Raw genomic sequence first — 14,536 nt, forward strand, 5'->3', positions numbered from 1 at the left:
AAATAAAAATAAAAAGGGTGGAGATGCAGATCAGTGGTAGAATGCCTACCTAGTGTGTGCAATGTCCTGGGTTCAATTCTAAGTATTGGAAGGGAAAAAACATAGAACTGAATGAATATGAGCATAGCAACAGGTCAAAATATATGTGATACAAATAACCTAGCAGTGAAAAGGAACCCTATAGCACCAAATGCTTATATTAGAAATGGGGAAAGAAAGGTCTCTCAGGTTCCATGAAGGCCCCAAACTACCAAATTCAAAAAAGATTAAATAGATAACTTCCATGATATTACAACCATTAACAAAACTTAAATTTGGAATTTAAAATATCCTGAACAAGAAATCTTCAAGTCCAGATAGTTCTTCCAAACATTTAAATAAATAGTACCAATTTTACATATTGTCTCCCAAAAAGTAGAAGAGAAAACACTTCCCAGCTCACTTTATGAAGAACAGTATTATCTCAAAAAATCAGCAAAAACAGTACACACAGGGGAATATCCTTTATAAACTTAAAGAAATTCCTCAACTAATTATTAGCAAACCAATTCCAATATTACCAGATGGAATTTATTCCAGGTATGTAATATAATTGATTATATCAATAGATTAAAAAAGGAAAATCATGTTATCATATCTATTAATACAGAAAAAGCATTTAACAAATCCAACACCCATTCTTGATTATGATGATAATAATAATACAACCACAATAATAAGAAATTCTAGTAATGTTAGGAATGGATAATGATTACTTCAATGTGAAAAAAATCTATAAAAACATATAATTAAGATCACACTTAATGGTAAAAGACTAGATTCTTTCTCCTTAAGATCTGCTTCCACCAATCTTATTAAACAAAAACTGTACATTTTAGACACTGTAGTAAGCAACGAAAAATCTATAAAGACATATCAACTAGAAAGGTAGAAATAATAGTTCCTATCTGTGGATTACATGATTGTGTACGTAGAAAATCCTAAGGACTTCACAAAAAAGTTCCAGAGATAGCAGAAAGAGTAGACACCAGAATAGCCCAGTCATTCAACAAGCAAAGTGGGCCTTGGACTTAGTCTATGGGGATGCCTTGCCCCAGGCCCTAGTGCTCAGAAAGACCAAACTGGGTAGAAGCAATAAGAGGGAGCAAGCCAGGTATAGAACCATCCTACACACCTCTCTCAAAACATCCAAGAGCTGCATAATCTCTCTGCAGAGTCCTCGGCACTGGACCCCTCAAAGCCAAAGGTAATCTGTACTTTTTAAACTAACTGTGTTTTGAGAACAGCTACCACCAACAGTCATATTGTTCCCATGAACCTTCTTCTTGCCCCCAGGGACCTAAATAAGCAAACATCTCACAACCTCATCACTCAACTCTGCAAGAACATCTAACTTAATCAAATCCTGTCCCCTGATCAACCTGCTTTTTCTTCAAGCATCTTATTCCTTAGACAACAGCTCTTCCCTGTGAGTAAAAGAAATCCATCACCTGCCTTTGAGGTCATGTGGTTTGGATGGTCTCTCATCATCACCATCACACCCCACATTAACACAGGACATTGGAATTGAATTTCCTCAGCTCTACATTGAGTCTTGCCAAATCCTTGGGAAGGCTTACATATGTATGAATTGCCCATCCAACACAGCAGCAGCCCATTCTCTAATACCTAACTTAGCACACACCAGCAGCTCCTCCTCCACACTCCCAACTCTACTCCATCCCTCAGCTGGAACGCCAGGCCCCCTCCAACCCTCACCACACCCTTCATACTGCCTTGCTGGTGCTCCTTTTTCCTCATTTACTTCACTTCCTCTGTATTCAGCTTCTTCCCTAAGCTCTTTTGTGAATCTTTTCCTAACATCTGGTGTTGAACATAGAGCTCATTAATTTTCATTCTATCTTGTTCTCTACCATAGCACTTAAGGTTATAAATTTCCTTCTAGTACCATTTTTACCTGCATCCCATGAGAGTTAATATATGCTGCTTCTATTATTGTTTGGTTTATATCTTTTGTATTTTCCATTATCATTTTGACTCTGGCCATTGAATTATTGTGTTTTCCAGATGCATCTGGGTTTGGGACCTGTCTTTCTGTGATTGACTTCTAACATTATTGTATTGTGATTAGAGAGCATGTCCTGTGTATCATATTTGGTATTTGTTGAAGTCTCCTTTGTAGCCAAAAATGTAGTCAATGTTACAAATGTCCCATCTGTTCTGGAAAAAATTAGAATGCCTTACAGGATTCTATAATTGCTCAAAATATCAAACTTAACAACTGCATATTTCAAATCCCCTTGTTTTTATGTTTGTTTTTCTGCTACACATATGATTTTCTGAGAGGTGTGTTAAAATATCACATTGTACAACTGTACTTGTTAATGACAAGGTTTGCTTGTCACTCTGAGGCCATGTCATTGTTCAGCCTCTTATAGCTTCCTGATGTATTACTACTATGTCCAGGTTATCACTCCATCACTGTGGCCCTGTTATCCCTGCACTACTTCCTGCCTTAATGGCTTTCTACATTTGCTTTCTTTGGGTTAGCATTTAGTTATTAGATGGCTTTCTTTTTCAAAACCTAATCTGAGCATGTTTTATGAATAGGTGAGTTTAATCTCTTCACATTTTACCAGGAAATATAAGCTAATGGTATTTTAATGACTTGTACCAACTTACTTTCTATCTCCCATTTTTTTGCTTCTTATCTAGTGGACCAAGTTTTCTTATTCTCTATCCCCATGACTGATCTAGAGGTGATAAAGTCTCTTGGTTGTAATGGCAGTTAGTTTTTTGTGTTTGGTGACTTTCGGGTACACAAAACAGAAGCTCCACACATATGAGGGGCACCCTACCCACCCATCTGCCCTTGCCCTGCTCAGGCTGGCTATCACTGGCATTGGTCTAACCCTTCCCCACTGTCCTGATCTCCTTCCTCACATGGCCCACCTGAGAGTCTCTCCATGCATGTTACATGTCCTTTCCAAGCCATGTGCCAATTATTTATTTACATGTCTTTGTACATAGGAAAACCACAAATCAACATTTATGTGGGCTTTTTGGTGCATATTAGTGGTATTGGACTATAGTTTCATTCTGATACTTTTCATGTTTTAGCTGTGCCCCCTCCTGCCTACTATATGGTCCAGCTTTCCAATAGTTTCCCCACTCACTTGGTGACACTGTGAGGCTCTGAGAACTCTGAGGTGAGACGCATTCTTGCTTCTCCAAAACTGTATTTCCTTCTCTGATTCTGGTTGGGGGAGGGCGGCAATCTGTGAACACTTCCATCTGAAGTCTTGTGTTTTTATTAAATTCTTTTTTTTTACAATTCCCTACTATTTTTTATTCTAGTTAATAGGTAGTTAATACTTGTCAGCTTGCATATTTTATTATCTAGTATTATCCCAAAAATTCTGGTGTGTATCTTTTATTTTCTCACACACACACACACAAAAGGATAAAAATTATATTCACTTAAAAAAGTTGACTCCAACCAAAAATGCAAAACAGGTTTCAATGAGCCTAGATTTCCTGGTATACTACTCCTAACCCAAAGGTAGAAGTAATGCATTTTCCATTACATGCCCACATTTCTGACACAAGCTAAGTGGATGCAAGAAAACTCGGAATAGTCCCAAGCAAATATGGGAAGCCATAGCAGAGAAACCTAAGATTTATCAGAAACAGTGTTAAGTGGGAAGCCTCTAATCCTACCTGGATAATGCTTTTCTATGGGTTTCTCAGTGTGAGTCTAAACCTCGCAAATACCTTCAAGGACTAGACTATGCAGTAACAGGTATGGCAGTAAGTCCAGTAGAGACCATGTGAATAATGGTAAAAGAAAATTAAGGACCAGATGGTCACTCAAACACATCTCATATTCTGACTGCCTTTGGTTTAAAGAACTTTGTGTTCTGGGCACTCTCTTGGCCCCATGCTGAGTCAACAGAGGTGGCATCTTGATCTGCAAGATGGGTGTATTTGGTACAAACAGAATATACAAAGTTGTTGACCTGCATGACTTTGGGAAGAATGATTTTATTATTGAAATGATCCTCCAAAGTAGGAGCACTGAAATCTTTCTTGTATAATTCTTCATCCTCATCCATGAAGAAAGCACCTCAGTGATAGTACTTCTTCAAAAACTTGTATTTGCCCTTAACAGCTTTCTTGGTGATGACTTTGCCATTTGCCTAAAACTCTTGTGAAGTCATGTTTTTCTTTAATTCTTGGAAGTTGTCTATTAGCTTCTTAGAAACAGGGGTAGAAAACCAACTCTCTCACACTCAGCACTTCTGACACCAGATGTGTGGAGATTTCTCCTCATATAGCATGCAAGCAATTCTTCAGTGAACACCAGCTAGGTGTCATCTAGTTCAATTCAGTTCTGAAACTATCTGGAGATTCCATGGTGGAGGGTTTAGTCCCAGGAGACTGCAGTCATCTCACATTTTAGATGCTACCTGCAAGCCCTGGGTAATCTTACTTGTGCTTCTGACCAACTGTCTATAAATTGGGGTCCCTGTGACCCCTCCTCAGGTTCAAATAATTTGTTAGAGCATCTCACAGAATGTGAGATGTCAAGATCATTGTATTGTCTTGAGCAACTAATAAAACAATTTTTAAAAATAAAATGCAAACTCTCTTCTCCAGCTCTCACGATATCCTTAAACCTCTTGACCTCTTATCCTTCTGTTGACTGTTCCCATCTCTGACCTGAATCCAATCATCTCACCGAATTTCCACCAGCTCTGTGCCCAGCAAATCTTCATGTCACAACTGGGGCTACCTCTTGTTTCCCAATCCCCCAACTCTAGGGCATAAACTATACAGATGGTCAGGGTAGGGGCAGGTTGGAAAAGCTGGTGACTGTTCGTGCAGATACATGTGGATTTTGTCTTGTCTGAGCTTCTTGATCTGAGGACCTTTTGTGCCAGTAATGGAGGAGCCTCTCCATGCTCGGAAGCCAAGTACCCTTCAAACTATTTCAGCTAGGTAATGCAGAGGGAGGAGAGAACCCATTATGACTGGGGAGCTACCCAACATTCCTTCATTTGTACCTATCATGTTCCTTGTAATCAGGGACCCACTCCTGTAGACTCCTTAATCATCCCTGTAGTTTTCCATTTGCTCTGTGCTTTTGTCCCCCAAAATTTCCTGGGCTGGGATGGGTGAAGTTGCCAGCAGCCCTTGAGAGTTGACTATTTCAAATCTCTAGCACTAGAAGTTCCCAGCTGCATGTATAAACGTGGCTGTATAACCAATGTGATCCTGCAATCTGTACATGTGGAAAAATGAGAATTCATACCCCATTTGAATCAAATATATGATATGTCAAGATCATTGTATCGTCTTGAGCAACTAATAAAAAAAATTTTTTTAATTAAAAAAATAAATAAAAATAAAATGCAAACTCTCTTCTCCAGCTCTCACGGTGTCCTTAAACCTCTTGACCTCTTATCCTTCTGTTGACTGTTCCCATCTCTGACCTGAATCCAACCAAATGTCCATCTTCTTGGTTCCTTCAGAATATGGCTGTTGCTCTGGAGTTATCATAGGTGCATCACAGCCTCAAGGACCCCCACCTCTTGCCTTATTCCTAACCCCCGTCTCTCAATGCCTACATTTGTCATAATACACGCCTCCCTTCCCTGGAAAACACACACACACAAATGCACACACATGAATGTTTAACACACATGCTCATACAAAGTCATTTGCACTACTGAGGGAGTTAATGAGGCAGTCATTCACTCATCAAAGGTCCACTTCCCTACAAGCTCCTGCACCTTTCCATCTGGCCCCTCAATCCATTTTCTTCCCCAGTCCCCTAACACATATAACTGTGCTTAATCTCTTCTCTTAATGGGAAAAAAAGGAAATATAAAGCCTCCCTCAGCCCCATCCATAACTGGCTTCAAAACCACCTCATCTCCCTGCTGTGGCCAACCCCCCAGCAGATTCTGCAGCAACCCTTCCAGTATATAACCAGAGAACCTGTCCTCCTGGGCAGAAGCCTATGGCAAGTTCTGAGGTCTGGCCCTGAGTGGTCAGTCACTTAGAAACTCGTTTAACATGATGAATTCTGTTTTCCCAAACTTAACTGCTCTCAGCACTGTTTCCCATGCAACACCCAGGACATGCCCATCTCGTGCTCCAAGGAGCCAACTAGGGAAATCACACTTACAGGCTCACACTGATCTCTTAAAGCATTCAATGGGCAAACCTGAAGGACACCTGCCACTGTCCCCTCTATGGCCCTGACAGCTACTCTGCCTGTGCCCTATGTCCCATCCTGGTGAGTGATTTCAGCCCTACCTCCTTGGGTCCCTCTGGCTCTCCTGAGAGCAGCTCCCTCTGGCAGCCCTTGACTCTTTTTGCCCTAAGTACTCCCAGGGGACTCTCAATCTTTGATGACCAATTCCCTGGGGACTCTCCCACCATGGAGAGCACCAACACTTAGTGGCCCAGAGGTCTAGGAAGGCATTCAGGGCCCTCAGTAGGTATGAAGGAGGGGCCTCACAGCTCTATAGGGACAGGCAGATGCTGTTTACCTGAGGAACTTTTCCTCTCCCTCTGCCACAGGCCATGCTGAGAACAGGTCCAAATGGAGCCCATCATTAGCACAGAAGGCTCCTCTCCCACTGCAGGACATAAGTGCATTCCACAACTCTATATCCTGCAGTCAGTCTTCAGCCATCTGCTGAATTTTATCCACAGGGCGAAGCTCTGGCCATTCTGAAGGACTCTATCCCTCTGTCCCTGCTAGTAACATACTTGTTGAACTCAACAGCCCAAGAAGCACATCCAGTTGCAGTTATGGCCTGAGCAGTGACAAGAGCCCAGAGAGAAAGGGGAATGGCAGGAGTTGCCCCACAAAACATCCTGGGACCCCAAAGGTGACCATAGGTCAGACAGCCCATGTGTTATCCACCCAGGTGACTTCAAAGGATGCTCAGATTCCTGTTGGCTGAGGTCGCACCAAGCTCAGCAGGACCCTCTGATTGCTGAATGCCAATCAAATCGCAGGGACCAGGTGAAGAATCAGGGTAGGGCAGGCCCTGTCTGGGGGCCTGAGGGAGGCTGATATCCTCACGTTGAAAGGAGAATGGAAGTCACTCTATGGATGGCAGGCAAGAACAGGATACTCAAGGATCTAAGAGTCCATGAGCCATAAGGAGCAGGGCTGCCTACCTCCATGCTTCATGGTCCCTGTCTCAGTGGCTTTTATAAGATGGAAACAAGACTGAGATGCAGTGCCACGCAGCTGAACTTCAGTTACCCTGTCTGTGGTGACTCCCTGCAGAGCCTGGCACTTCTCCAGCCTCCTGTGTCTCATGGACTTGCTGAGCTTCTCCTGCCTTACCAACAGGTTCCTTGAGGGGAGCTGGAAAGCACCCACACAGTTATGTCCTTGCCCAGATGCTCCATGCAGTGGGTGAGGCACTAGCCCTCAGCCTCTAGGCCATCTCCCTGTGTTCTCTGTGCTTTCTGCTTCTGTATTCACCTGCCAGCTCACCGCCACCTCCCCCAAGAACATAAGCCACAGAAGGACAGAGACAGGGGTTGGTCCATTGAATCCCTGGACCAGGACTTACAGAAGGAAGCACTCAGCCAGTTTTTGTGGAATGGTCAAACAGGGGTGATAAAGTTAGTTCTTCCAATGCTTTCTATTTAATTCCAACAGACTTTTTAAAAAAATTTTGTTGTTGTTGTTGTTTTGTTTTTCACAACTGGCTAGGCTGTACTCACCATCTTCATATCTATATTGGTCAGGGTTCTCCAGAGGAAGAGAACCAATAGAAGATTTGGTGTATTATTAAAATCAGCTCACAAGATTGTAGAAGCCAAGCTCCTCAAACTGCCTTCTGCAAGTCAGAGACCCAGGAGAACCAGTCAGAGCCTAAATGTCTGAATACCAGGGGAGTCAATGGGTGCTAGGGCAGGAGGAGAGTCATGTCCCACCTAAGCAGGTAGGATGACAAAGAGCCCTCCCTTCTTCACCTTTTTGTTCTACTGAGGTCTTCAACAGATTCCACTCACAGGGAATCAGTCCATCAATCCAAATGGTACTCTCTTATGGAAACATTCTCATAGGCTGACCCAGAATAATGGTTAATCTGAGCACCCCATGGTCCAGTCCAGTTGGCACACGCTAACCACCACAATATCTTAGTTACCTCGTGCCTCATGTTTGGTCTCCCCCAGCATGGGCCAGCTGGCTGAGACAGTCTGCCCTAACATCAGCACATTAATGACCAAAAGAATCCTCACCCATCTATTGAAACACTGAGCAAGTGCCACAGGGGTCAGTCTTACATGGCTCTAAGAGGAGAGGTTGAGGAGAGTAAGCCACACAGCTGGCTTGTGGGGAGTTGGCATCTGAACCCAGGTCAACTGAGCTTCGAAGCTCCCAAATACTGGGCCACTGACTCTCAAGGATATACCCACCCAGGGTATTTTCTAGCTTCCCCATTATCTGACAACATGAATGAGGACAGCGCTGTACCAGGTTTTGCTGCAGAACACAGTGGATGACAGAGATGACTCCCAGGGAACTCTAACATGCCTGATGGAATCCTCTAGCAAGGGGATTTTATTTATTTATACCCTTATTATTTGGATGAATTTGTGGCAATTCACAATATAACACAAACTTAAGAAAACTGAATACCATCATAGCTAGATGGTAATTGTGTGTGTATGTAACTGTATCACACAAATACCTATTTGTAGGCACTCAGTTGTGCATTACACACACACACACACACACACAAAGTTCTGCCTAGACTTCTACCAAAAAGTGGCTCTGGCAGAGCCTTCTGAGAAGCTGGGCAGGTGGCCACCTGCATCTGATCGGCTTTGCATTTCGAAAATAGATTTGATGGGAAGACCCAGGAAGCCAGCAGTGTGAAGCCTCAATGATTTCTTAAGGACACATTTCTAAATGATTTAATTCCTTCCTGAGACACTGCCCATGAATTGATGACCTTTGCTTTTCCTTTCTCAAGTCTGATGAGCAATGGCTTTTCTGACAGGCCAGTAAATTCTCCCATTGCTTCTGCTAAGAAAAAAAAATATTTTAAAGATGATGAAAGGAAAGTGCTTTATTGCAAAGCACTCTGCACTCCACCCCCTTCCCTGCAGTGGAAAGAAGGATGAGCCAGTGGCAGTGCTCTGGGGATGATCCCAGTCCCTTTAAATTAAAACAAATGCAGGCGACTTCCAGATGGTGACTCACACACAAAGGAGACCGGAGACAAGGGGACAGACAGCTGGCTGTCTTCCTGAGTTGCACCCAGGCTCCACAATGAGGTGTCCAGGAGTGGGGTACCTCCTGTCCTCCCCCATCCCCCAGAGAACCCCCAGTCTGTGCACTTACCTCTCAAAGTAGGGAGGGTATTCCAGAGGGACCAGAAGATAACCTCACTCTTCCTCTCAAAGCCAAGGTCCCACTCATCCATCAACAGCAACAACGGCCTTTACACTTCTGCAGGACAGGCACACAGCAAGTCTGGGCCTGCCAGACACCTCTACCCTAAAGTCCTCTGAGATATATCATTAGGAATCATAGTGCAGAGATCTGGCGACTGACATCAGCAAAGGAAAGCAGGAAAAAGAGGAGACAGGATGGGTGTAGGGGTGTAGGATTGAAAGAAGACAAAAACACCCAAGGATACAGTGTGGTGGAAAGAGGACTGAGCAGACACTGGGTATGAGAGTCTGGAGAACAGCATCTCTTGGGCTGTTAGCAGCCCCACTTGTCTCTTACCACTGAACAAAGCTTCCTACTTGCCTGCTCAAGCTACCCCAACTTGGTGTCCACCAGGGCTCTGTGTCAGCTGATTCAATCAGGAAGGGCCAGTAGATCTGGGAAGACCCAGACACTGGCTGACCTATTTTCTCCAGGTGTTGAACAAGCTCCCAAGAAAAAGGGGTTCTCAGTGGGAATAAAGTACAAGGAGGTATCCAGGTACTGGACACAAGTGTGCAAAGTTTGCCTCCATAGACCACTCCCAGCCAGGCTTGGCAGCACCTACAGTGGCTTCCAAATTTGGGGAGAAGGTACCTAGGTCATAGATGTGTGCTCCTTCACCTTCTCCCTGTTGCTCACCCCTGAAGAACAGGGTTCCCTCTCTTACTTCCATATCACACATCACAACCCATATCCTTAGCAGAAAGCCCTGTCACATCCCATCTTTATTTACTCACTCTTTATGCCCAACCTCTTTCCAGAAAAGATGTCCAGCAATCAATAATAATGGGGAAAAATGTTGGGAAAAAATGTCCCATTATTGTCCCTTTCAAGAAGAGAGAGAGAGAGAGAGACCAGGGGTTGTACCAGAGAACCAGCCCAGGAAAAGTAGAACTAGAGTTGAGACTAAAACTTGCCACTGAGCTTCCTGGAAGCCAAGGTAAAAAAGAGATCCAGGACAAGAAGCAATAATCATTTGTGGGAAAGACTAATGTTCTCTTAACCTGACTCCAAGAGATGCATTATCATCTTTTGTTACATATAAAGATCTGAAGACATCCCAGAGTCTCCAATTGTTGGTTACCTTTATGTGGCCTAATCTCATCCCAACCTCATCAAAAAGCCATGTTAGGTTCTGGTTCTCTGACAGATTTCTGAAGAAAACTTCATACTATAATCAAGGTAGGTCATTTAATGAACAAATTCAAGCTTGAATGCGGTCAGAAATGGATGGCAGTCAAGACTCCTGGTTCCCTGACAGAGCCTTGGTTTTCATTTTGTGATGGGCACAAATGGTATGAAGGAGTAAAATGGCAAGAGCAGCAAGTGGCCTCTCCCTCAGTGGCCAGGAGGTGGGATGGATACCTGCTGCCTGCTCAAAGGTCCTGGTCCTTTTGGGGGAACAGAGGTCCTTGTTACCATATGGCACCAGAGGTCTCAGTTAGGCAACAGAAAAGGGATGTCGCCAGCACTTTACTCTCCCAGCATGAGCCTTGGTATGACATGGGACACATGATGTGGGGGGCTTGGCCTGTTGGTCAGGGCTCCTTGCTATTTGTGCCACCTAGAACAAGTCATCTGGGGAAAAGTACCTCAGGCCCATCACTAAGCCTCCTAGAATCCCATTATCCTCCAGTCACCTAAAGTGATGGAGCAAAAGTGGCAAGATTGTTACAGGGATTTGGTGCTATGTAAAGCTTCTGGTATGCAGTGTTGGAAACATGGGTGATGCTTTTTCTAACTACCTCTTAACCAACAAGGAAAGCAAAATTTCACTTCTCCTTTCTAGTCTGGAGTCTCCAAGTCAATAAACAGCCAGAAAAGCTAGCAGTGGGACATGAAGAGCAGGGGTCAGTGGAAGTCACTGATGACATGGAAGTCACCATCACTATTCATGTCCCATGTCTCCTGAGATTTCCAAAGCCCTATGCTGAGTTCTTTGCACGATAGCCACTCTGCATGGTCAAACTATGAGGCTATGGGATAGGATTCTGCTGAAGCCAGTGATATGACATTTTTCTGGGTCCAGAACCTAGGTTTCAAGAAGCAGAGGACAGTTGAAATCAATGGGCATCTCCTTTCTATCCACTTTCTAGAGTATTCAGCAAAGTGCTGATTCCTCATTGTTAAGTGCTTTTTCCAAGCAGATGCAGGACACCATCCAGACTGCAAAGAATAAGGAGGCCAAGTCAGCTGAAGCCAGCTCAGTGGGAACCCCACAAGGAAAGGACACTTGTGTCAGAAAAATGCAGGGGACACACCCAGACACACTCCAGCCACTAGGATGACAAGAAGGGCTTTCCTGCCAGCTGGGTCCTCCTGGAAGCCTGTGATATCTACCCTGTTATACCCCCAGCACCTCCTTCCCTTTCAGCCCTGCCTGCTACGGGCAATTTAGCCCTCCAAGACCCCAACCCCCATCAATGACATAATAGAAGCACTGCACCTATCCCTTCCACCTTGCCCTTCCTTGCTGGGAAACTTAGACCCCAGACCCTGGAGGTTCCCTGCACTCCCTGCCCCACCTTTCCCAGCTGTGCTATTGTTCTTCACTCTGCCTAGAAGGCCCTGTTGGGGTGTTTTCCAGCTTCTCAAAACTGAGCGGCCTTCAAGATCATCCTAGGTGCAGGCTGGGGGTGGGGCAGGACAGCCAAAGAGCCTCCTTGTATCTATCTCCTGGAATGTTTGGCCTTATCAGTCCTCTTCTGTGCAACTCTGGCACCTGATGTTGATATTCCCTGGAAAATCCTAGGGAGACAATCCCCAGTATTAATACAGCTCTCAACCTCTGATTTCACTCTATTAACATAATGGAGAGAATTTCTGGATTCTCCCCAAATTTCTTCTCTTAAAAATTTCAATTAAGAGCCTAACCTTGATGGAAAATGGCCACTTTCTAGAGTATTCAGCAAAGTGCTGATTCCTCATTGTTAAGTGCTTTTTCCAAGCAGATGCAGACTCAATGATTTTGAATAAAATCAGAGCTAAAGAAGGGAAGAGGGCAGACAAGAAAGACCAGTGAACACTGGCCTGATGCAGGCTTCTCCCTGTCAGAGGCAGCCTGGTGGCTGGAGGGTCTCTGGGGCCCTTCCAGCCTGGAGAGAAGCTGTGAGCACTGAGCAGTGTGGACGCCCTGAGAGCTGGGCCTGGCTGCCAGCAAAGCAGCTGAAGTCTTGAGAAAACTTCCTGATTGCATTAACAAGGTCACACCACCAGGACATAATCAAATCTCCCTGGAGAATACGGCTTCCGGAAGCTGCTGAAGTGTGGCTCAATTAGGGCAACCAGGGCTATAGTGGATGGAGGAAAGTCCCATATTGGGACTCAGGATGGGAGGCAAGAGGACCTAAGGGCTGCATTACCTGGGCTAGAAAGCAACACAGAGCCAGCAGGCAGTACTGATGTACATGGACCAGGACCAGTCCCTCCCAGAGATCTTGTGCAGACCCCTGACACACCATGTCCCCATTTACTGCCTCATGGCCCCATGTCACAAGCCTTGTTGATTTTACAGGTCAGGAAGAAGCCTAGAAAAAGCCACAAAGCCACAGGGAGATTAGGATCTGAGCCCACCATTTCATACCAACTCCTGCTTGGCATGCTGGGCAGGGCATTCCAGCTCCCCATCCGTGCCTCAGCCCATCAAGAAGAAGGCTTTGAGAACAGAAAACTCCAGCAGTGAGAATACATGACACAGAACATGCAGATAGACACTTTGGAGTCCGCAGTTTGGGCCTAACCTTGGTTTATGGCCTCCTGGTTAAGGAAACTTGGTGCATCTATTAGCCTTTCTGAGGCTTACTTTCCTCACCTGTGAAATGGGAATAATAATAGGCTTGCTTTGAGGTTCAAAGTAAGAGAATGTAGGTAAGGCACTAAACACAGAGCCTGGCGTAAGAAAGCACCAGAAAATGATAACAGCTGCAGCTGAACTTCTTAGAAGACAAGACAGAACCATTCCAGTGGGAGTAAGTGCCTGAACAGAAGGGAACCCACAGATCTGCTCCTTTACTTTGCAGTCCCAGTATTCTTGAGACACAACTCCTATTAATCCAATCCACAAAAACCAAGAGATACGATATCAATATCCCACAACCATGCCTCCTAGTTTCTTCTCCAAGAATACTTTGTATAAACGTTCCCAGGGAAGATAATTCTATATTCTTATGTGCTGACTATGGAGAGAAAATATATGAGTTTCTCATTAGGTTCGTTACAAAATGTACAAATGCAAGGATAAATGAAGATATCCAAAGACACAGAGCAGCTCCATCACCCTCTGGTGGTTGTGAGGGCAGTTTGCCATGGGCCTCCATCCCTGGCAGGACTCCAGCTATAACTGGGCCTGCTGCTGGGCTACTCCTCCATGCGCACCCCTTTCACTGCCTTCTTCACTTGTTTTTTTTTTTCCTGCCTTGCAACTCCAGGAATCCTCCGTTGACCCTTTAGCTTCCTGTGTCTTGGAGACTGAGAATTTCTCCCTACTCCAAACCATTGAGGTGGGTGCCCCTTGTACTCAAGGCCAGGATTTCAATTGCTGTACCTCACCAGAGCATTTCTTTGATGGTTCAGGGGCTGGACATGCAAGATTACACCTCAGAGGAGCTCCTGGGCACAGAGGGAGGAGGGTCTCTACTAGCTGTCAGCATGTTCTGCTTGGTCCTCAGAAGTTCCACGTAGAAGCTGCTTACCTTCCTGTGTTTGCTCCCTCACTCCTGATTCCTGGGATTGCCCCAAACTAACCACCTCTTTCTCTTTCTTACATTTAAGATATTAATCCATATGGAATTTCTTTTAAAGCATAGTATGGGGGCAGTGACTTTATATATGCTCAGTGGAGTACCATAACTAGCGGTCCCAACCCCACTTGCTGAATAACCCGTCTCTTCCATTTCAAGGGGAGCCTGAGTCACCACCATGGTTATGTGCCTGTTTGTCCATGTTGTGGGCCCCTGCAAAGACAATCCTGGGGTAGCTTTCTTCCTAAGGGATGATCTAGTCACCAAGCTATCCTCTTGATGATTTGGGGCTTTCTCAATGCTTCTGATTCTCCCC

The sequence above is a fragment of the Marmota marmota genome, unplaced genomic scaffold (assembly GCF_001458135.2).
Source record: "Marmota marmota marmota unplaced genomic scaffold, marMar, whole genome shotgun sequence".
Classification (NCBI taxonomy): Eukaryota; Metazoa; Chordata; class Mammalia; order Rodentia; family Sciuridae; genus Marmota; species Marmota marmota.